General features: G+C 38.3%; 1 long non-coding RNA gene across 2 annotated transcripts in view; it reads right to left on the bottom strand.

Moving 5' to 3' along the window:
* LOC136038455 (uncharacterized) overlaps positions 1 to 19,245 on the bottom strand; it is a 55,906-nt gene extending 36,661 nt beyond the window's left edge. Inside the window, exon 1 of one of the 2 annotated variants that reach the window (XR_010620211.1) lies at positions 18,934 to 19,245. This is a non-coding gene — a long non-coding RNA (uncharacterized LOC136038455). Of the gene's footprint in view, positions 1 to 17,989; positions 18,303 to 18,933 lie in introns of those variants that run through there. The other variant, XR_010620210.1, reaches the window with a different exon arrangement.
* Between the last annotated feature and the right edge of the window lie 2,987 nt (positions 19,246 to 22,232).

Here is a 22,232-nt window from a genome sequence, read left to right on the forward strand (position 1 = left end):
CAAAGAAAAGCCCACCTAAAATTCAGAATGATCTTTTCAAACGCAGCAGTTCGTGACACCTTTAGTATCCAGCTTACAAACAGGTTTGAGAGCTTGGCCCTAGATTTCAACAATGATGGCACTTTGGAGTCATTCTGGAACACACTAAAAGATGCCTATAACCAGACAGCACTAGAAATGCTTGGACACAAAAGAAAGACCCAAAGATGAATGTTTATCTGATAAGACATAGATCCTCATTGAAGAGCGTCGGAAAATAAAACAACGTCTTCTAAACGGTGGATATGACTGCGACAAAGTTTCGAGAAATCATTTATACCGACATCAAGACAAGCTAGTGAAGAAGAGCGCAAGGGGAGATAAACAGGACTTTCTAGAAGACAAGGCAGCTACGGCAGAAAAATCAGCCAAATGTGGCGATTCCAAAGCTGTGTACAAAGTTACCAATGAAATCATCGGGAAACGCCGTAACCTAAACGGACCAGTTAAAGATAAAATGGCAAAATGGTCACAGCCCCCAATGAAATCTCTGAAGTTTGGGTCGTTTATTTTGAGAAAGTCCTCTACAGACCTAGTCCTTCGAACACAGCAGACATCCTCACAAGACCTTTTCTGGACCTTCAAATCAATACAGAAGAATCATCGACCGAAGAAAAAGCTCAAGCCGCTCGCAAGATGAAGAATGGTATAGCACCAGAACACGAGAAGATATCAGCAGAAATGATCGAAACCTCTTTAGGTGCTTGCATAACGGTTTGAATCGCATTCTTTGCATGCATCTGGCAATCAGAGAAAGTCCCTGAAAAATGAGATAAAGCACACTCATCAAGCTTTTCAAGAAAGGAGATGCATCAAAGTGCAATAACTGGAGGGTAATCCGTCTCCTTTCTATCCTAGGGAAACTATTCTCACAGATAATCCTCCGCCGCATGCAAACAGCGCTAGATAAGCACTTGAGAGAAGAACAACATGGCTTCTACCCATCTCGCTCCTGGTCAGACCTTGTATGTGTCCTGCGCGTTGATTCAGGAATGTAACAAATGGAGGCAAAAAATGTACCTTGTCTTTGTGGATTTTGAAAAAGCCTTTGACTCAATTCACGGAGAGTCGGTGTGGTAAATCCTCCGACACTACGGCATCCAGATAAACTGGTATACCTGATCATTGCACTCTACAAAAACACGGAGTACTATATTCGGACCCATGACGGAAATACAATGTGTTTCAGTATCATTTTTGGGGTCAAACAGGGATATGTCCTCTATCCCCTGCTTTTTGTCCTTATTATCGATTATGTGATCCGAGATTGCACAGGGTTTGGGATCCAAATATGCTATAATAAACGAATAGCTGATCTTGATTTCGCCGACGACATCACCCTGATTGAGGCAAACAGGGAAAGGCTCCAGGAGCTTTTCGATGCCATACGAGAGAAAGCAAGTCTTTTGGGACTGAAGATTAGTTCTGACAAGACAAAAAGCATGGCGACGAGCAACTCACCACTTGGCATAAAGTGCAGAGACAATTCAGTAGAGCAGATAGTGGAATTTAGATACCTCGGAAGTACTGTCGAGCGAACTGGGCCAAGCGAAAAGGAGGTACAGTCTAGGATTGGACAACCTAGTGGAGTTTTTAATCAACTAAAGCAAGTTTGGCGATCGAAAAGTACTCCCTGAAACTGAAATTGAGGCTATTCAATAGTAACGTCTTCTCTACCCTCCTCTTTATCTGTGAATGCAGGAAACTGAATAAACAGCAAGAAAAGAGGATTCTCGCTTTTAAGAACAATTGTCTTCCCAGGACACTGAATATTAATTGGAGGGACCACATAGCTAACCAGACAGTTCGCTCTATCACGCATCAGCCCCTGGTAACAGATTTCATACACCAACGAAGATGGCGCCACTTGGGATATATTATCTGTATGGCGGAAGACAGACTCCCCAGAACGGTACTCGACTGGAAACCAGAGGGAACCCAAAGAAAAGGAAAGGCAAAAAATGCACTTCTTCCTACATACTAACGGAACCTGAAGTTTATCAGTTCGACACTCCAACCCCAATGGAAAGACGTATGGGCAGCAGCACATATGAAGAATGATTGGCGGCTCTTTCTGGATGTCCTGGATGCCTCTGGCGGCACAGGAGGAATTAAGGTCTAAGGTAAGTAGCAGCAGTATTAATAGCAGTAGTAGCATATATATCTTGCCTTTTGATCAGGTGAACATCCCTTTCATGATGCCCCAGAAGTTTCACCTTGGCAGGGTAACCTCCTTGTTTACGCCCATTTCATGTGAATACTCTAGGCCTAACAATTTCTTGTAATTGAAGGAGTAGTTCGAGTATCAGTAGTAGTACAGTATTAGTAGTTTAAGCAGTGATAGTAGTGTTAATAGTGACATGACTTATGTATGTCATATAATAATAATAATAATTTATTCCAGAAAAAGCCCATGGACCATAGGAAATTTACATAACAAAAACAAAAAACAAATTATCTAAAATAAATTAATACTATTTAAAGAAAACGCTCACGATGTGCCGCTGCAATCCTTACAAATCTTGCTATCCTTTTAATACTCAGGGAATCTGTCTCTTTCATTGTATCTACCATCCATATCTCATTAAGTTTTTCTTTACCATACATCTCTTGCTTCCGTTCATTCAATTCAACACATTCACACAAAAAATGTATCAAACTTTCATCCTGAGATCCACACATAGGACAAGCAATAGGTTATGCCTTCTCCCCTTTTCTCCCTTGATACTTTCTTTTCTCACCAATCAAAAATCCATTTCCCCTCCAATCCTAATAAGCCTTCAAATCCTTTCTACTTAACCCGACCTTCAAAAATACCTCCTCCCCCAACTACCCTTTATCTGTGGATAAAATTTTAACGACCCTGAACGATCCAGACTTGCCCACCATATCTGGATTTCTTGGTTCTTCAACCTCTTTTGTACCTCCCTTGTTATTACTTCCTCCATACCCATAATCCCCTTTCCTTCATTCAACCATTCCCCTAATCCACACTTATCAAAGGTAGCCTTAATCTCCGCTGGCCACCCTGCTTTAATTTTCTGTCTCAACGCCTCTAGTTGTGCTGCCTTTGCAACCGTAAATCTCTGCATACCCAGTATCCTAACCCAATATCTCACCATGGTCACTAGCCTCATAAATCGCAGCGATGCAAACCCGCAATCCCCCTGGATTACCAAATTACTAAACGAATCCCCTAGTCCTAACATCCTCTTATAAAATCTCATCATAACCATCTCAAGTTTCGGACCTTTCCGATAGCCCCAGACCTCTGCTCCATAATGCATCGCCGTCACTATCTTACTTGTCCAAATCCTCTTATGTACTCTGACATTTCTAGCCCGTCTAAGACTACTCTTCGTTATTTCACCGCTAATATACCTCCCTCTTGCGTTCGCTAGATCCAGATGCCCACTGAATTTCCCATTGCTAGTAAACTTTACCCCAAGATAAACAAATTCATTTTTCACTGGTATAGTTTCACCTTTAAAGGAAAAATTCACATGTTCACTTTTCATGGCTTTACGACCATCACCACTGTCTTTGATGTGTTCAAGATTAACTTCTTCTCTTCCAAACAAACCTCCGTAATCTCTAATAATAGTGGCAGTTTCTCCTTTGATTTAGCCAGGAATACGATGTCATCAGCAAATAGTAGTAAGCACAGTTTAAGCAAATCTATCGATATCATTGGTGCATTGCTCTTAACGAAAAACTCATGGGGATCATTTAAATAAAGGCTAAACAATTTCGGTGATAGCACACATCCCTGCTTTAGTCCCAATAAAGATAGCACTGGAGTTGAGCACTTTCCCGCCACTCTCACCACTAACTTCACGCACTCATACATTTCGCACAGCAACAATACAAAATAGTGAGGCAGTCCTAAAGATAACAGGTTTAACATCAACAGGTGCCTATCCACATTATCATATGCTCCTTTAGGTCTAAAAAAGCTGCAAATAACCTTCCCCCTTTTTCTTTCCTATACTTCTCTACCAAAATTCTCAAAGCAAAAATATGATCTATTGCACTATGGTTTTTTCTAAACCCTACCTGGAAAGGGGATAACAGTTCCTTTTCATCCAACCACTTCCCTAATCTTGATTCTATAACCTTTTAAAAAATCTTACTCATCACATTTCCCAAACTAATTATTCTATAATTATTATGGTCCTACCTATTACCTTTTTTAAAATTGGTATTACTACTGACAAATTCCCCTGATCAGGCCATTTCCTTTTTTCAGTCACAAAACTGAAAACTGCTGCTAAAACTGGTACTAGAACTGTTTTCCTTATTTTCCAAATCTTTGCTGGTATTCCATCCACCCCCGGCGCTGAAGATCCCTTCATTATTTGTAGGCTTGCCCATAGTTCCTCTACCTTGATCGGTCCTAAAAAGCCTTAAACCTCTTGTTTTAAGAGGAAACCATTCTGCTCCCATAACTCCTTTACTAAACTTCCTATACAGTCTCCATATTGCTCCCTTTTGCTAGTGTCCTACTCCAGGTATAATGTCCACGACTCAGCTGGAGGTATTTATTGGTCGTTGGCCTTGAATTCCCGCCTTACCTCTCTCCACAACTGTTTTGGGTCTTTTGACAAGTATTCCTCACTGATCTTTGTGCCCATAATCTCTTCTACTTGTTTTTTCTCTTTTTTATTAGCATCTTGTAGATCTTTCTCTCTGCTCGGTACTCCGATAGTTTTTTTTTTTATTTCCTGGTCATTTAGGGTTCCTTTCACTTTCCTGAGAAGTTGAATAAGGTTTACTTTCAACCTCCGATAATCCTCATCAAAGAATTTGTTTGTATTTCTCACCATCTCCTTCTTATTTGATACTCCACTGCATTTCTGATATACGTCCTCTGCTATTTCTTCCACGGCTTCTTTTAATTTCTCTTCTCCCAGTATATATATATGCATGATGCATATATGACCCATTTGTAAATTGATCTTCCCCTTTAAGTATTCTCTGAAAGTTCTAATTTGATACTTGATTCCGTTCTTGAGATACGCCCCTTTGACAATTTGAATGCACATAGTATGTTTCTATTTTGTTCAAACTGCCCCTTAGGATTCTGTCAAATTTTCAACTTCATATGCTTAGCCTTAATTGTGCTAGTATCATAGTAGTACTGGCGGTAGTAGGAACAGTAGTTGCAGTAATTGCGCATTATTATTGGTAGTAGTAACAATAGTAGCAGCAGTATTAATATCAGTATTAATATTTTGCCTTTTTGTCAACTGAATATTCCAATCGTGATAACCTGAAATTTCCTCTTGATTCGATAAATTATTCTTAGAATGTTGCTCATATGCCAGTATCAGCAATCTGTATGTGCATAATATCCTATGATTTAATTCAACGTTTCCTCGTATGTTTATTTCAATATCCCCAACCTTAGTAGAACCCGCAACAAAAGTAGTAGCGTTAGTGACAGTAGTGGTAGCAGGAGTGGCAGTGATGGTAGCAATAGATGCAGCAGCAGCAGTAGTAGTAATAGCGTGCCAATGTTTCCTTTTGGTCAATTGATCAACTCCCTAGTCAATTCTAGAAAATTTAGAAGTAATATATTCAGTCATTCCTGAGTTACGCCCTTTCAACAACCAATGTACAGATAATATGCTTGAATTTCGTTCAACATCCCCCCAATATTCCATTAAGATTCACCTTAATGCCCTTCGTATTTTGGGAATTAGTAGTCAAACATGCATATCTTTCCTCATTAACATGTGCTGTCTGTAAAAAATGAACAAAATGCCTAAATTAAAGCCCTTACTCTCGGGCCTCGAGGGGGAAGGGTGATATCCCCAAATACATAATTATTCAACCATTCAACAATGCTGAAAAAAAGATGTCTCAAAACTTTGTTTGGCTATTTGTTTTTGGGAAATAAATGGCTTGGGGGGGGGTCTGGTTGCTATCAAATCACTTTTGGCTCCTAAAAAGGGCACTATAACTTCAAATTTCAAACCATATGAGTTCTATCTGAAATTTATGCGATGAAAATTTTCATAAGAAACTCACATGCCCCCACGACATAACTTACAACCCTTTTCCAGAGCTAGGGGGCTTTGCCAACCCTATAGGCATTGTTATTTGTTCTTCGGACTATTTAATTTTAAAATGGATATATCATAATTTCATTCGAACTGTTTCATGAGAAAAAGGGTAGTTAGGGGGAGGGCATAGTTGACATCCATCATATTTGACTGTGATAGAGGAACTAGAACTTCCAATGTTCAACCAAATTTGACTCCTCTAAAGCTTATGCAGTCATCCCTTTAATAAATTTCGATCAGTTGCATTTTGAGACAATACGACGTGTGTGTGTGTTGGGGGGGGGGGTAGCTGTGCTCCAATTACTGTTACGCTTCAAAAAGGCACTAGAAATTCTGATTACCAGTCCAATGAGCCACCTCCGAAGTTTATACGACCACCTTTTTAATAAAATAAAATCTTATGTGCCCCGGGGCAAAACATACAACCCATTCCCTGAGGGCTGATGGGTAGGGGTCATCCTCAAAAGCATAATTTTTTGGAACTTTAACTACACTTCAAAAAAAATAGATATCTAAAAGTTTTATTTGGATGTGTTAGGGGAAATGATGGGCATTGGGAATTGGCTACCCTACAATAACCTTTGAATATTAAAAAGGGCTCCAGCTCTTTCAATTTATAATCGAACAAGTATTTTTTAAAGTTTCTACGACAACTGTTTTTATACGAAGTGCCGTGGACTAAAACAAACAAACAAACAAAAACAAATAAAAATAAATATTACATTGTGGTAACATTGTTCTTTATTTAGGCATTGTCATTACGCTGCCTATGATGGAATTGAAGGGGAGGGCGGGTAAAATTTAAGCTCGAAAATGTGAGTTACAGAAGAATCGAAGAGTATTTTGGCCCCAAACTTCGGAAGAGCCCCAGCCCAAGAGGCAATTTAGAGAGTTGCTTTTGAAAACTACTGCATCTTAACATCTAGAATATACTGGTTAAAATTTAACTAAGAGGAACTTAAAAATTTAAATTTATATAGGTTAAAAATGGAAGGAAAAGTCTCAGCTAAAGAAGAATTAAACAGCATGTTGGGTCCAATTTTCCAAAGATCCCATGCCTTAGAGAGGGTTATAGAGACTCTCCGTTTAAAAATAAGACCGATTCTTAAAATACTAAAAACAGTTGGGTAAAATTTGAAAAATAGAAAGATTAAAATAGTTGCTATAGGGTACGATATAAGCCAAAAAATGTGAGTTGAAAAACAGCGATTGAAGGTTATAATAGCTCCAAATCTCCGGAAAGATTTGGCCCAAGATGGAAATATAGAAACTTTCCCTTAAAAAAGACCAAATCTCAAAATACAAAAAATAATTGATTAAAATTCAATAAAATGGTAATAGAAAGCATTAAATATCTTTATATAGGGTAAAATGTAAGCTATAAAATATGAGTTAAAAAGAACTGAATGGTACGATGGCCCCAAACATCAGAACAGCCCAGGCTCAAGCGAGGGATATAGAGAGTTCCCCTTTAAAAACCATAAAATAATCTGTTAAAAGACCAAGCAAACAGAGACACCATGAAAAGCGGCCCTGGATGCAATTGTGTCGAACAAGTAAGGTTTAGAGTGAAGAGGGTGTTTATGACATGCCAAGATTGACACCCTGGAAAGCGACCCAGGATGCAATTTTGCCAAAAAAGTAAGATTGAAACTGAAAAGGGATCTTACGCCGTGTAGAGAGTAGCGCCTTGAAAAGTGGCCCAGAATGTATCTTGCCGAAAAAGTAAGGTTGAGAGTGAAAAAGGAGTTTACACCATGTAGAGAGTAGCCCCTTGATAAGCGGCCCAGAATGCAATCTTGCGGAGAAAGTAAGGTTGAGAGTGAAAAAGGAGTTTACACCGTGTAGAGAGTAGCACCTAGATAAGTGGCCCAGAATACAATCTTGCCGAAAAAGTAAGGTTGAGAGTGAAAAAGGAGTTTACACCATGTAGAGAGTAGCACCTTGATAAGTGGCCCAGAATGCAATCTTACCGAAAAAGTAAGATAGAGAGTGAAAAGGGATTCTACGCCATGTAGAGAGTAAGCCCCTTGATAAGTGGCCCAGAATGCAATCTTGCCGAAAAAGTAAGGTTGAGAGTGAAAAAGGAGTTTACACCATGTAGAGAGTAGCCCCTTGATAAGCGGCCCAGAATGCAATCTTGCGGAGAAAGTAAGGTTGAGATTGAAAAAGGAGTTTACACCGTGTAGAGAGTAGCACCTTGATAAGTGGCCCAGAATGCAATCTTGCCGAAAAAGTAAGGTTGAGAGTGAAAAAGGAGTTTACACCATGTAGAGAGTAGCCCCTTGATAAGCGGCCCAGAATGCAATCTTGCGGAGAAAGTAAGGTTGAGAGTGAAAAAGGAGTTTACACCGTGTAGAGAGTAGCACCTTGATAAGTGGCCCAGAATGCAATCTTGCCGAAAAAGTAAGGTTGAGAGTGAAAAAGGAGTTTACACCATGTAGAGAGTAGCACCTTGATAAGTGGCCCAGAATGCAATTTTACCGAAAAAGTAAGATAGAGAGTGAAAAGGGATTCTACACCATGTAGAGAGTAGCCCCATGGAAAGTAGCCCAGAATTCAATCTTGCCGAAAAAGTAAGGTTGAGAGTGAAAAAGGAGTTTACACCATGTAGAGAGTAGCCCCTTGATAAGCGGCCCAGAATGCAATCTTGCGGAGAAAGTAAGGTTGAGAGTGAAAAAGGAGTTTACACCGTGTAGAGAGTAGCACCTAGATAAGTGGCCCAGAATGCAATCTTGCCGAAAAAGTAAGGTTGAGAGTGAAAAAGGAGTTTACACCATGTAGAGAGTAGCACCTTGATAAGTGGCCCAGAATGCAATCTTACCGAAAAAGTAAGATAGAGAGTGAAAAGGGATTCTACGCCATGTAGAGAGTAGCCCCTTGATAAGTGGCCCAGAATGCAATCTTGCCGAAAAAGTAAGGTTGAGAGTGAAAAAGGAGTTTACACCATGTAGAGAGTAGCCCCTTGATAAGCGGCCCAGAATGAAATCTTGCGGAGAAAGTAAGGTTGAGAGTGAAAAAGGAGTTTACACCGTGTAGACAGTAGCACCTTGATAAGTGGCCCAGAATGCAATCTTGCCGAAAAAGTAAGGTTGAGTGTGAAAAAGGAGTTTACACCATGTAGAGAGTAGCCCCTTGATAAGCGGCCCAGAATGCAATCTTGCGGAGAAAGTAAGGTTGAGAGTGAAAAAGGAGTTTACACCGTGTAGAGAGTAGCACCTTGATAAGTGGCCCAGAATGCAATCTTGCCGAAAAAGTAAGATTGAGAGTGAAAAGGGATCTTACGCCATGTAGAGGGTAGCCCCTTGATAAGTGGCCCAGAATACAATCTTGCCGAAAAAGTAAGGTTGAGAGTGAAAAAGGAGTTTACACTATGTAGAGAGTAGGACCTTGATAAGTGGCCCAGAATGCAATCTTGCCGAAAAAGTAAGATTGAAACTGAAAAGGGATCTTACGCCGTGTAGAGTTTAGCGCCTTGAAAAGTGGCCCAGAATGTATCTTGCCGAAAAAGTAAGGTTGAGAGTGAAAAAGGAGTTTACACCATGTAGAGAGTAGCCCCATGATAAGCGGCCCAGAATGCAATCTTGCGGAGAAAGTAAGGTTGAGAGTGAAAAAGGAGTTTACACCGTGTAGAGAGTAGCACCTAGATAAGTGGCCCAGAATGCAATCTTGCCGAAAAAGTAAGGTTGAGAGTGAAAAAGGAGTTTACACCATGTAGAGAGTAGCACCTTGATAAGTGGCCCAGAATGCAATCTTACCGAAAAAGTAAGATAGAGAGTGAAAAGGGATTCTACGCCATGTAGAGAGTAGCCCCTTGATAAGTGGCCCAGAATGCAATCTTGCCGAAAAAGTAAGGTTGAGAGTGAAAAAGGAGTTTACACCATGTAGAGAGTAGCCCCTTGATAAGCGGCCCAGAATGCAATCTTGCGGAGAAAGTAAGGTTGAGAGTGAAAAAGGAGTTTACACCGTGTAGAGAGTAGCACCTTGATAAGTGGCCCAGAATGCAATCTTGCCGAAAAAGTAAGGTTGAGAGTGAAAAAGGAGTTTACACCATGTAGAGAGTAGCCCCTTGATAAGCGGCCCAGAATGCAATCTTGCGGAGAAAGTAAGGTTGAGAGTGAAAAAGGAGTTTACACCGTGTAGAGAGTAGCACCTTGATAAGTGGCCCAGAATGCAATCTTGCCGAAAAAGTAAGATTGAGAGTGAAAAGGGATCTTACGCCATGTAGAGAGTAGCCCCTTGATAAGTGGCCCAGAATACAATCTTGCCGAAAAAGTAAGGTTGAGAGTGAAAAAGGAGTTTACACCATGTAGAGAGTAGCACCTTGATAAGTGGCCCAGAATGCAATTTTACCGAAAAAGTAAGATAGAGAGTGAAAAGGGATTCTACACCATGTAGAGAGTAGCCCCATGGAAAGTAGCCCAGAATTCAATCTTGCCGAAAAAGTAAGGTTGAGAGTGAAAAAGGAGTTTACACCATGTAGAGAGTAGCCCCTTGATAAGCGGCCCAGAATGCAATCTTGCGGAGAAAGTAAGGTTGAGAGTGAAAAAGGAGTTTACACCGTGTAGAGAGTAGCACCTAGATAAGTGGCCCAGAATGCAATCTTGCCGAAAAAGTAAGGTTGAGAGTGAAAAAGGAGTTTACACCATGTAGAGAGTAGCACCTTGATAAGTGGCCCAGAATGCAATCTTACCGAAAAAGTAAGATAGAGAGTGAAAAGGGATTCTACGCCATGTAGAGAGTAGCCCCTTGATAAGTGGCCCAGAATGCAATCTTGCCGAAAAAGTAAGGCTGAGAGTGAAAAAGGAGTTTACACCATGTAGAGAGTAGCCCCTTGATAAGCGGCCCAGAATGAAATCTTGCGGAGAAAGTAAGGTTGAGAGTGAAAAAGGAGTTTACACCGTGTAGACAGTAGCACCTTGATAAGTGGCCCAGAATGCAATCTTGCCGAAAAAGTAAGGTTGAGTGTGAAAAAGGAGTTTACACCATGTAGAGAGTAGCCCCTTGATAAGCGGCCCAGAATGCAATCTTTCGGAGAAAGTAAGGTTGAGAGTGAAAAAGGAGTTTACACCGTGTAGAGAGTAGCACCTTGTTAAGTGGCCCAGAATGCAATCTTGCCGAAAAAGTAAGATTGAGAGTGAAAAGGGATCTTACGCCATGTAGAGGGTAGCCCCTTGATAAGTGGCCCAGAATACAATCTTGCCGAAAAAGTAAGGTTGAGAGTGAAAAAGGAGTTTACACTATGTAGAGAGTAGCACCTTGATAAGTGGCCCAGAATGCAATTTTACCGAAAAAGTAAGATAGAGAGTGAAAAGGGATTCTACGCCATATAGAGAGTAGCCCCATGGAAAGTAGCCCAGAATTCAATCTTGCCGAAAAAGTAAGGTTGAGAGTGAAAAAGGAGTTTACACCATGTAGAGAGTAGCCCCTTGATAAGTGGCCCATAATGCAATCTTGCCAAAAAAGTAAGAATGAGAGTGAAAAGGGATCTTACGCCATGTAGAGAGTCGCCCCTCAAAAGTGGCCCAGAATGCAATCTTGCCAAAAAAGTAAGATTGAGAGTGAAAAGGGATTCTATGCCATGTAGAGAGCAGCCCCATGGAAAGTGGCTCAGAATTCAATCGTGCCGAAAAAGTAAGGTTGAGAGTGAAAAAGGATTTTACACCATGCAGAGAGTAACTTCTTGAATTGTGGCCTGGGATGAAATTTTACTCGTAATATCTATCTTGCTATAGCCAAACTGCTAGTGTTGATAGAGCCAAAAAGTGGGATATACTTTTTAGTACATACATGTTTATTAATAAACGAATTTATTATTAGAGCGCTTTGGAAATTGGCACTCCGAAAAGCACATGAAGATTTGCTAGATGTTTTCCAGAAGAATTGCCTACGGATTGTTCCTAGTACCCGGCTGACTGACCGTATTTCAAACATGAGGCTATACGAAAAATGGGGTTCAATCCCACTTTTTAGGGCTATAATGAAAGAAAGGTCGAGATGGCTAGGACATGTTCGGTGGATGAAGGATGACAGATTGCCGACGATTGTCCTTTTCGGCCAACCGTCTAGGGACAAGGGGGAAACAGGTCGTCCTCGTCTGGGATGGAAGGATATCAGAAAGAAAGATTTAAAGGAAATGGGACCTTCCTGGAAGGTTGCAAAGAGGGAGACTTTGAATAGATTGGGATGGAGGAGGAGCGTGCGTTTTGGCCTTAAGCAGCTCAGTGCCGCGGTGAGTTGTTAGTAGCAGTAGCAGTAGAAGTATTCTTAGGCCATTAGCCTGTATGCTCAGAAATTGTCTGTTTAGGGGGTTTTGGCTCTCAGATTAATGATGGAGCCTTTTATGGCCTATTACAATGTGTTTTAAACCATTATTGCTCCAATGCAATGCCGCTGCATTTCCCATTGCTCTTATACTATGTGCTATAAGCCCTCATACACGCTAATGCAATGCCACCGTCTTTCCCATTGCTCCAATGAAATTTTTATAAACTCTCCTATGCTCTAATGCAGTTTCACAGTATGCCCCATATCTCTCAATGCAATGACGCAGTATGCTACAGAGGACTTTGTTGTGACTATTATTAGACTGCTTTATTCTTAGGCCAGTAATATACACGCTTAAAAATGGTCTGTCTAGAGGGTTTTGGCTCTCAAATTAATGCTTAAAAACCCTCGTATGCTCTAATGCAAAGTGTTACAAACGCCCATCGCTGTATTGCGATGCCTTTGTATTTCCAATTGCTATAACGCAGTGTGTTATAATTTCTTTTATGCCTCAATGTAATGTCGCAGTATGCCCCATATCTCTCAACGCAATCCTGCAGTACACCACATAAAAATTTGCTGTGATTATTATTAGAACGCTTTATTCTTAGACCTGAAATATACACGCTTATATGTTGTCGGTATAGGTTTTATTCCATAAAATCACGAGCAAATTGCGAGTTTGAAAAACAAGGACGTGTGTATCTATGTTGACTCCCAGGCAAATGAGGTTAAACGTCAGGAGACAAATATTTGCATGAGTTTATTTTTACATGCAAGAAAAAAGGCGTATGGGATATGGAAATGAGAAAATAAGTGGTAATTTCTCCTAGAAACAAGATCCAGACACACTATGAGCCGATTAACTTCCTGAAAACCCCGTCGAAAAGGCACTCCAAAACGTGATTGTAACTGCTGGATAGGGAAATACGATGTAAAGCAATTAAAGCAAATCCGCTCATAATGTTTCTTTTTTTAATAGTTTCTACTTCTTTTTAAATTTTTAATTAGCAAAAACAAATCCTTTCATGTAAAAAATTTCAGATTTCTAGAAAAATCAAGGATTTAACTATCAAAGCTTTTCAAGTAAGGCCTTTCCACTTCGTATTTTTTCATTTTTTACAATCTTCTCCTCTTTATATATCGTAATAGAGAGCTCTCCTCCTACAAGTCCTTCTATTTACTAAATACAATGTTTTGCACTTATGTTTTCTTTCAAGACCTATTCCAGTTATTTCAGTTTCTGTTTTGGGGGAATTTTAAAATAATCGACATGTTATTTTTAGAAGAAACTGATAAATTCTCTGAAATATTTATCAAATGTACTAAATAACAACTCAAACTTATAACCTTTGGAAGAAATTATCCTAAAATTTTCTGAGCATCAACACCAAATACCATTAACTAGAAAATGTTATAAACACTACATTTTACTGGACTGCGCATTTCTTTAGCTGTTCAAAAATCACAAATCTAGCATAAAGAGACTTCAAAACCAACATAAAACAGGGTCAAAAGTTCATGAAATACCGTAGCCTATTACAAAAAGTAATTTAAAAACTCATTATGGTAAAATTCAACCCTCTAAACTCAGTAAAAACATGAGAAAAAGTCATCACATTGAAAACTGACACCTTAAAAGGGTTAAAATTTAATAAACCTCCATAGCTTGCTGAAGAAAGTAATCTAAAATGTTCATTTAGAGAATTTCAATCCTGTCATCTAAATACAGAATGGTAAACAAGAGAGAATCGGCAAATACTAACGAAAACGCGATAGACACCACAGTTTATCAAAGAAGAAATATTCCAAATTGATTGATCAAAATCAATAGATCAAAAGACAAAAATCAATAAAATAGAGTACCTTATTAAGAAAGTACCCTGAAAAATCGGTATGGCAAACTCAATCTTTTCGAATAAATAAACGACAACGAAGGTGAGAAAGTCACCATATATAGACAAAAACACTAGTTCCACTGCTATTTCTCACTCCTCACGTATCTTCAATAATTAGCAGACCACATAAAACTTGAAAAATAGCAGACCAAAGGGTCAAAATGGTAAAGCTATTTCAAATCGTTATATTTCTCTTTTTCTATTTATATATAATTTTTCATTATATTTAAACATGCGCACAGATCTACAATTTATTTAGACATTCAAGAGTGATATTATAGAGACCATGACGACTCCAACATCTTATAAGATCAAAAGTTACGAATAATTCCAATCCATAGGAAGAGTACCACCCATTTTCGTCCAACCAAAATTCTGTATTAAGAAACTTATTACAAACTAGTTTAGCGAAACCACTTTTCGTTGAAAATTTGCATGAAAAATATTCAAATATGGCTAACATTTCAATTGGTAAACATTAAACTGAAATAGCAGGGCACTGCGAATCAAGTTACATTTATTCATATATACAATTAAAAAGTATAACATTCCAAGTTTGTTGGGCCGGTACTACAAATCATATCAAACAGTTCGTGGTAACGAACTGTATCTAAGGAGCGACCCGGCTCAATAGTAACCAAAACTCTAAAAAATGGAATTTTGATACCAATACCTACATCAAAAGAATCGCATTTTAATACTGATTTTAAATACATAAGTTTCATCAAGTTTAGTCTTACCCATCAAAAGTTACGAGCCTGAGAAAATTTGCGTTATTTTAGAAAATAGGGGGAAACGCCCCCTAGAAGATATAGAATCTTAACGAAAATCACACCATCAGATTAAGCGTATCAGAGAACACTACTGTAGAAGTTTCAAGCTCATATCTACAAAAATGTGGAATTTTGTATTTTTTGACAGAAGGCAGATCATGGATGCGTGTTTATTTGTTTTTTTGTTGTTTTTTTCCCAGTGGTGATCGTATCGACCCAGTTGTCCTAGAATGTTGCAAGAGGGCTCAATCTAACGGAAATGAAAAGTTCTAGTGCCCTTTTTAAGTGACCAAAAAAATTGGAGGGCACCTAGACCCCCTCCCACGCCAATTATTTTACCAAAGTCAACGGATCAAAATTCTGAGATAGCCATTTTATTCAACGTAGTCGAAAAACCTTATAACTATGTCTTTGGGGACGACTTACTCCCCCACAGTCCCCACAAGAGGGAGAGGAGGAGGGGCAACAAGTTACAAACTTTGACCTGTGCTTACATATAGTAATGGTTGTTGGGAAGTGTACAGGTGTTTTCAGGAGGATTTCTTTGGTTGGGGGAGGGGTTGAGAAGAGGAGGATATGCTGGGTGAACTTTCCATCGATAATTTGTCATGGGGGAAGAAAATCACCATGAAGGGAGCGCAGGATTTACTAGCATTATGTAAAAAAAACAATGAAAAAATAAATATGAAATAAGTTCTTTCCGCTGGAAGTAAGGAACAGCATTAAAACTTAAAACAAACAGAAATTATTACCCATATGAGGGACTCACCTCCTCCTAATACCTCGCTCTTTACGCTAAAGCATTTTTAGTAATTTCAAATATTTATTCTACGGCTTTTGTGATTCTGGGGTCATTCTTAATGAATTGGGACAAAATTTAAGCTTTAGTGTAAAGAGCGAGGATCTGACTAGGGGGCGAACCCCCTCATATATGTAAAAAAAATATGAGAATACAAAAGTTCTTTACGTAAGCTAATTTATAAGTTACGTAAATCTTTTACTAATAAAAATATTCGTAAAAAATTAAAAGTTCTAGTTGCCTTTTTAATTAACCAAAAAATCGGAGGGCAACTAGGCTTCCTCCCCCGCTCTTTCTTTCTCAAAATCATTCGATCAAAATTATGAGAAAGCCATTTAGCCAAAAAAAAAAAAATGCAAATTTCGTTTTAATTATTCCTCTGCGGAGAGCCAAAATGAAAACATGCATTGATTCAAAAACGTTCAGAAATTAAATAAAAAAACAAGTTTTTTTTAACTGAAAGTAAGGAGCGACATTAAGACTTAAAACGAACAGAAATTACTTTGTATATGAAAGAGGCTACTTCCTCATCAACGCCCGCTCTTTACGCTAAAGTTTTTTACTGTTTTAAAAAGAAGAATTGAGAGAAAGAGTGAAACTTTAGCGTAAAGAGCGGGGCGTTGATGAGGAAGCAGCCTCTTTCATATACGAAGTAATTTCTGTTCGTTTTAAGTTTTAATGTCGCTCCTTACTTTCAGTTAAAAAAACTTGTTTTTTTTTATTTAATTTTTATTAGGCGCGGACATGATTTGAAAACCAATTAGGACTAAATTTTAAAAAGTAACTTTTTCAACTTAAAGTGAGAAGCAACAAAACAAGTTAAATAGTTAAAAAGTTAAAATAAACAGAATTTATTCCGTATATATGAGTTGGATTGCCCTTCCTTAACTTCTAGCTCAATAATGTAAATATTTTTGATCAGGCTGCTCCTTTACCCTCCTTAGCCCTTAACCCAAACTCCTAAAGAACGACTGCTGAAACAAAAGGGCCGTTAAATAAGAATAAGGGGCTTTTTTTAAAAAGGACTAAGAAACTTTAGTGGAACGAGGTATAGGTCAGGGAGGGACAGCTGCCCCACCCCCTTATACACCGTAAAATTTATGTTTTTAGTAAGCGTTGCTTTTGTACCATACTTTCAGATAAAAATTGTTTTTTTTTTGTGATGTATTTAATGTTTGCAAGTCAGAACCGAGAGTATAACGAATCGACATGAAGGTGGAAAGCAACAGCAGGATTTACTAAAGATTTAAAAGAGTTAACGAAAAGTTATTACACCCTTATACTAAAGAAATACTGTTACAAGTAAATGGTTTAATATGTTATAACAGTTTTTTTAATTGAAAAAATTTGAGGTTTTTCTTTTAAACTAAAATAAAAATACAAGTGATCATAAATTAAAAATTTCGTCCTTGAATAGCTTTAAAATGGGTTTTGACACCTTTTAAATTAAAAATTAGAGAAGAATTACTTCTAGGACTCAAAAACTTTCAGCATGAAAACTCCAATTTTTTGCAAGAAGTTTAGGCTCTAGTTCAAAATGTCTAAAAATTTGGTTTGATTTAGACTTTTATTGTTAAGGTAAATCGACAGATAAGTCGATGTTCCTGAGAAAGTTTAAAATTAAAACTTTTCTTCACTAGACAGTTATTTCAGACAATTTTTAAATTATTTAGTGGCCTGGGCGGCACTTGACTTTTTACTAGTTTGCTGCTATTGCTGTGGTATTGTTTTGTGCTTTAGTGGTGTTCTTTTATTTCATTGAAAAGATTCTCATATTTATTTCGGAGTTGTGTCGTACTAATTCCAATCTCAGTAACATAGCAAATTATATCTTCAGTTAATTTATGTAAAATATATCAATAAGCATTTACACCTAAGTAAGCTGATACAAGAGTGGCAGCATAAAGATGTAGTTCTCCTAATTCTTGAATTAATGAGCTGAATAAAACCTTATTCCATTTGTTCACCTTTTCACCTTTTCACACAATTTGTTCACCAAAGATGTTCACAGATGTTCACCTTTTCACACAATTGCCGATAAAATGGACATTTCTCCGCACATTTCTTTGCCCTCGTCTTTACCAATTAATACAAACCTCCACAAAATTAAAATAGACCAGTAAGGGTTAAAAAAGTTGGTCAAACATGATATATTGAGCTGCAAAAGGGAAGGGTATTACGTGGACCTTTGCAGAGTTACCCTTATGTAGAAAATTTCTTGCTTTTGGATTTTCACTCCAGAATAATTGCCTCTTTTTTCTCTGACAAGCTGGAATTTCTCTAGCCAAAAGCTGAAAACAGGTTGGATTTACCGTTTCTGTAATTGTTGTAGTATGGGAAGTAAAAATGATTTTTGTGTTGCGTCTAAATGGATTACCCAGTAGGAATCTTTCCTGCACTGGAAAATATCCTTCTGTTAGAACAAGGAATAAAAGTGGAAGAAAAACACATGCCGAACGTAACCTGAAAAAAGTAAGAATTAATATTCACTAGTTTGACTCTTTCTCTCAACTCTACTTTTTAAAACAGTAAAAAACTTTAGCGTAAAGAGCGGAACGTTGATGAGGAAGCAGCCCCTTTCATATACGAAGTAATTTCTGTTCATTTTAAGATTTAATGTCGCTCCTTACTTTCAGATAAAAAAAACTTGTTTTTTTATTTAATTTTTGAACGTTTTTGAAACAATGCATGTTTTGATTTTGGCTCTCCACAGAGGAATAGTTTAAACGAAATTTGTATATTTATCTATTTTTGGCTAAATGACTTTCTCATAGTTTTGATCGAATGATTTTGAGAAATAAAGGAGTGGGGGAGAAAGCCTAGTTGCCCTCCTATTTTTTGAAAACTTAAAAAGGCAACTAAATCTTCTAGTTTTTTACGAATGTTTTTATTAGTAAAAGATATACAAGTTCAAGTTCAAGTTCTATTTATTTTCATAAAATAACAATAACAAAAACAATATCCCAAAGGGCTCAATGGCCCGTTATTTGAGAAACGGCATAAAAAAAAAAAAAAGAATCATAAAACCTGTCATAAACATACTAACCAACATCTAAATATAAATATATAAGGAAAAGAAATCAACTCACCGGCAGTCCCCACGAAACAGCGACCCTCACATCACTCGACAATAAAATACAAATTAACATTCTCGCGTCATGGAGGATACAACACCAACAAAACAACAAACCAAAAGAGAAAAAAAAACATAAGAAACAATTAATAAGAAGCCTTCAATAAGACTCCTTTCATCTGTCTCTGAAAGGAGTCAAGTGTTCGTGACTGCCGGATCTCAGCAGGAACCAAGTTCCAAGCACGCCTCACAGTCACAGCCAGGCCGAAGTCTGAACAAACCGAGGGACTAGCTGGAATCATCACATCCTCCCGGTTACGAACCATATACAAATTTACTTCCCCTACTAGTTTAAGCAGTCCCGAAAAACAAAAAGGGAGATCTCTCTGGAAGTATTGATATGCCAACGAAGATAGAGATAAAACATAAATATCTTTATTTTTTAGGAGGTCAAGAGGAGTGTGTGTAGCCGACTGGAGAATTCTTGCCGCTTTCTCATAAAGATTGTGAATAGGAGCAAGTACCGTGGGAAATGTGGACATCCACACAGACGAACAGTAACACATATAAGGGTGAATCAGAGAGAAGTATAAAAGACGGAGGATAGGGAAAGGAAATAAACGCTTTAATTTTTGGATGATCCCAAGTCCACGGGAAATTTTCACTCGTGAATTTATACGTTTTATACGTAACTTATAAATTAGCTTACGTAACCAAATTTTGTATTCTCATGTTTTTATTACATACATGGGGGAGTTCCCCCTCGTCAGTATCTCGCTCTTTACACTAAAACTTAAATTTTGTCCCAATTCATTAAAGAATAACCCCTGAATCACAAAAGCCGTAAAATAAATAGTTGAAATTTCTAAAAATACTTTAGCGTAAAGAGCGAAGTATTAGGAGGAGGTGAGCCCCTCACATTCGTAATAATTTCTGTTTGTTTTAAGTTTCAATGCTGCTCCTTACTTCCTGTTGAAAAAACTTTTTCATATTTATTTTTTCATTGTTTTTTTTTTTAAATTAATGCTCGAAAATCCTGCGCTCCCTTCATGGAAATTTTCTTCCCTCGTGACAAATTCCTCGATGGAAAGTTCCCCCAACATATCCCCCTCTTCTCAACCCCTCCCCCAACCAAAAAATCCCACTGAAAACGTCTGTACACTTCCCAATAACCATTACTATATGTAAGCATTGGTCAAAGTTTGTAACTTGTAGCCCCTCCCACGGGGACTGTGGGGGAGTAAGTGGTCCCCAAAGACATAGTTATAAGGTTTTTCGACTACATTGAATAAAATGGCTATCTCAGAATTTTGATCCGTTGACTTTGGGAAAATAATTAGCGTGGGAGGGGGCCTAGGTGTCCTCCAGTTTTTTGGTCACTTAAAAAGGGCACTAGAACTTTTTATTTCCGTTAGAATGAGCCATCTCGCAACATTCTAGGACCACTGAGTTGATATGATCACCCCTGGGAAAAAAAAACAAAAAAAAAAAAAAAACAGAAAAACAAACAAACAAATAAACACGCATCCGTGATCTGCCTTCTGGCAAAAAATACAAAATTCTACATTTTTGTAGATAGGAGCTTGAAACTTCTACAATAGGGTTCTCTGATACGTTGAATCTGATGGTGTGATTAGGGGGTGTTTCCTCCTATTTTCTAAAATAAGGCAAATATACTCAGGCTCATAACTTTTTATAGGTAAGACTAAACTTGATCAAACTTATATATTTAAAATCAGTATTAAAATGCAATTCTTTTGATGTAGCTACTGGTATCAAAATTCCATTTTAAAGAGTTTTGGTTACTATTGAGCCGGGTCGCTCCTTACTACAGTTCGTTACCACCAACTGTTTGAAATAAACGTTAACAAGTTTTTTCTGGGGGGGGCTGGACCATTTAGGGAGGGCAATGAATCAGCTCTCATGAATTTTAGAATACAATATTATTAGTAGTTTTTTTGCGGGGGCTGGAGGGATCGGGCCATGGAGGTAGGGCCAAGGGTCAGCTCCCATTTTTTTAAATAAAATATCATTGATAAGTTTTTCTTTGAGGGGAGGGTCGGGTCATGAAAAGAGGGTAAGGGGTTAGCTTCAATGATTTTTAGATTAAGATATCGTTAATAGTTTTCTTAGGGGAGGGGCTCAGGCCATTGAAGGCAAAGGGCCAGCCTCCATAAGTTTTGGAATAAGTTTGGGATTAGTCGATGGAGGAAGGGCCAAGGGACAGTTCCCATGATTTTCGGACTAAAATTTCGTTAATAGTTTTCATAGGGGAGGGGTTCTGACTATGGAGGGCGAAGGGTAAGCTCCCATAAGTTTTGGAATGAAATATTGTTAGTTCATTCATTGTTATTAGTTTTGAATAAGTTTGGAATCAGTCAATACAGGAATTGCCAGGGTTCAGTTCCCATGATTTTTAGACTAGAATATCGTCATAATTCTTTGGAGAGGAGTCCAGGCCATGGAGGGTCAAGGGTCATCTCCCATAAGTTTTGGAGTAAAACATTATTAATACATATGTTTTTTTAGGGAGTATAGAGGAAGAGTCAGGGTTCAGTTCCCATGATATTTTGGCTGAAATATTGTAGACATTCTTTGAGCAGGGGGGAAGTCAAGCAATTCAACCATGAAGGGAGGGTCAGGGGCCAGCTTCCATGAGTTTTGAAATAAAATATCACTAATAGGTTTTTTGTAAGTGGTGGTAGGGTCGGGCTTATCTGACCTTTAGTGATTTTCAAAATATTCGCATAAATACCTTATATATCCCCCAGGACATAACTTACAACAATTTCCCCTAGGCTCTAGGGGGTTGTGTTGACCCTGGAGTTTTTGTTATCTGATATTTAAACTTACTTTAAAAAAGTGGCTATCTCAAAAGTGATTGGATGGAATTGGGGAAAAGAATGTAGGGAGAGGGGGCTAGTTACCCTTCAGTTCCGCTTGACATTTATAACGGGAACTAGAACTTTCAAACCAAATTAGCCCCCTCCAAAGTTCATATAACCGATTTTTCCATATAAACTTTATACACCCCGGGGCATAGTTTACAGAACTTGCCCCCGGGTTCCAGGCACCGGGCCCTGGGAGTTTTTGTTATATGACGTTTGGTCTATTTTGGACAAAATGACTATCTCAAAAATTTATTGAGCGCATTTAGGGAAAAGAGGACTGGTAGGGGGGAAGACTAGTTCCCATCCGGTCAGTTTTGACTCTTAAAAAGGGAACATGAACTTACAATTTCTAATCATTTGATCCCCCTCTAAAGTTTATATGCCCCCATTTTTATTAGAACCTCATATGCCCAAGGGGCATGAG

The sequence above is a fragment of the Artemia franciscana genome, chromosome 18 (genome assembly GCF_032884065.1).
Source record: "Artemia franciscana chromosome 18, ASM3288406v1, whole genome shotgun sequence".
Classification (NCBI taxonomy): domain Eukaryota; kingdom Metazoa; phylum Arthropoda; class Branchiopoda; order Anostraca; family Artemiidae; genus Artemia; species Artemia franciscana.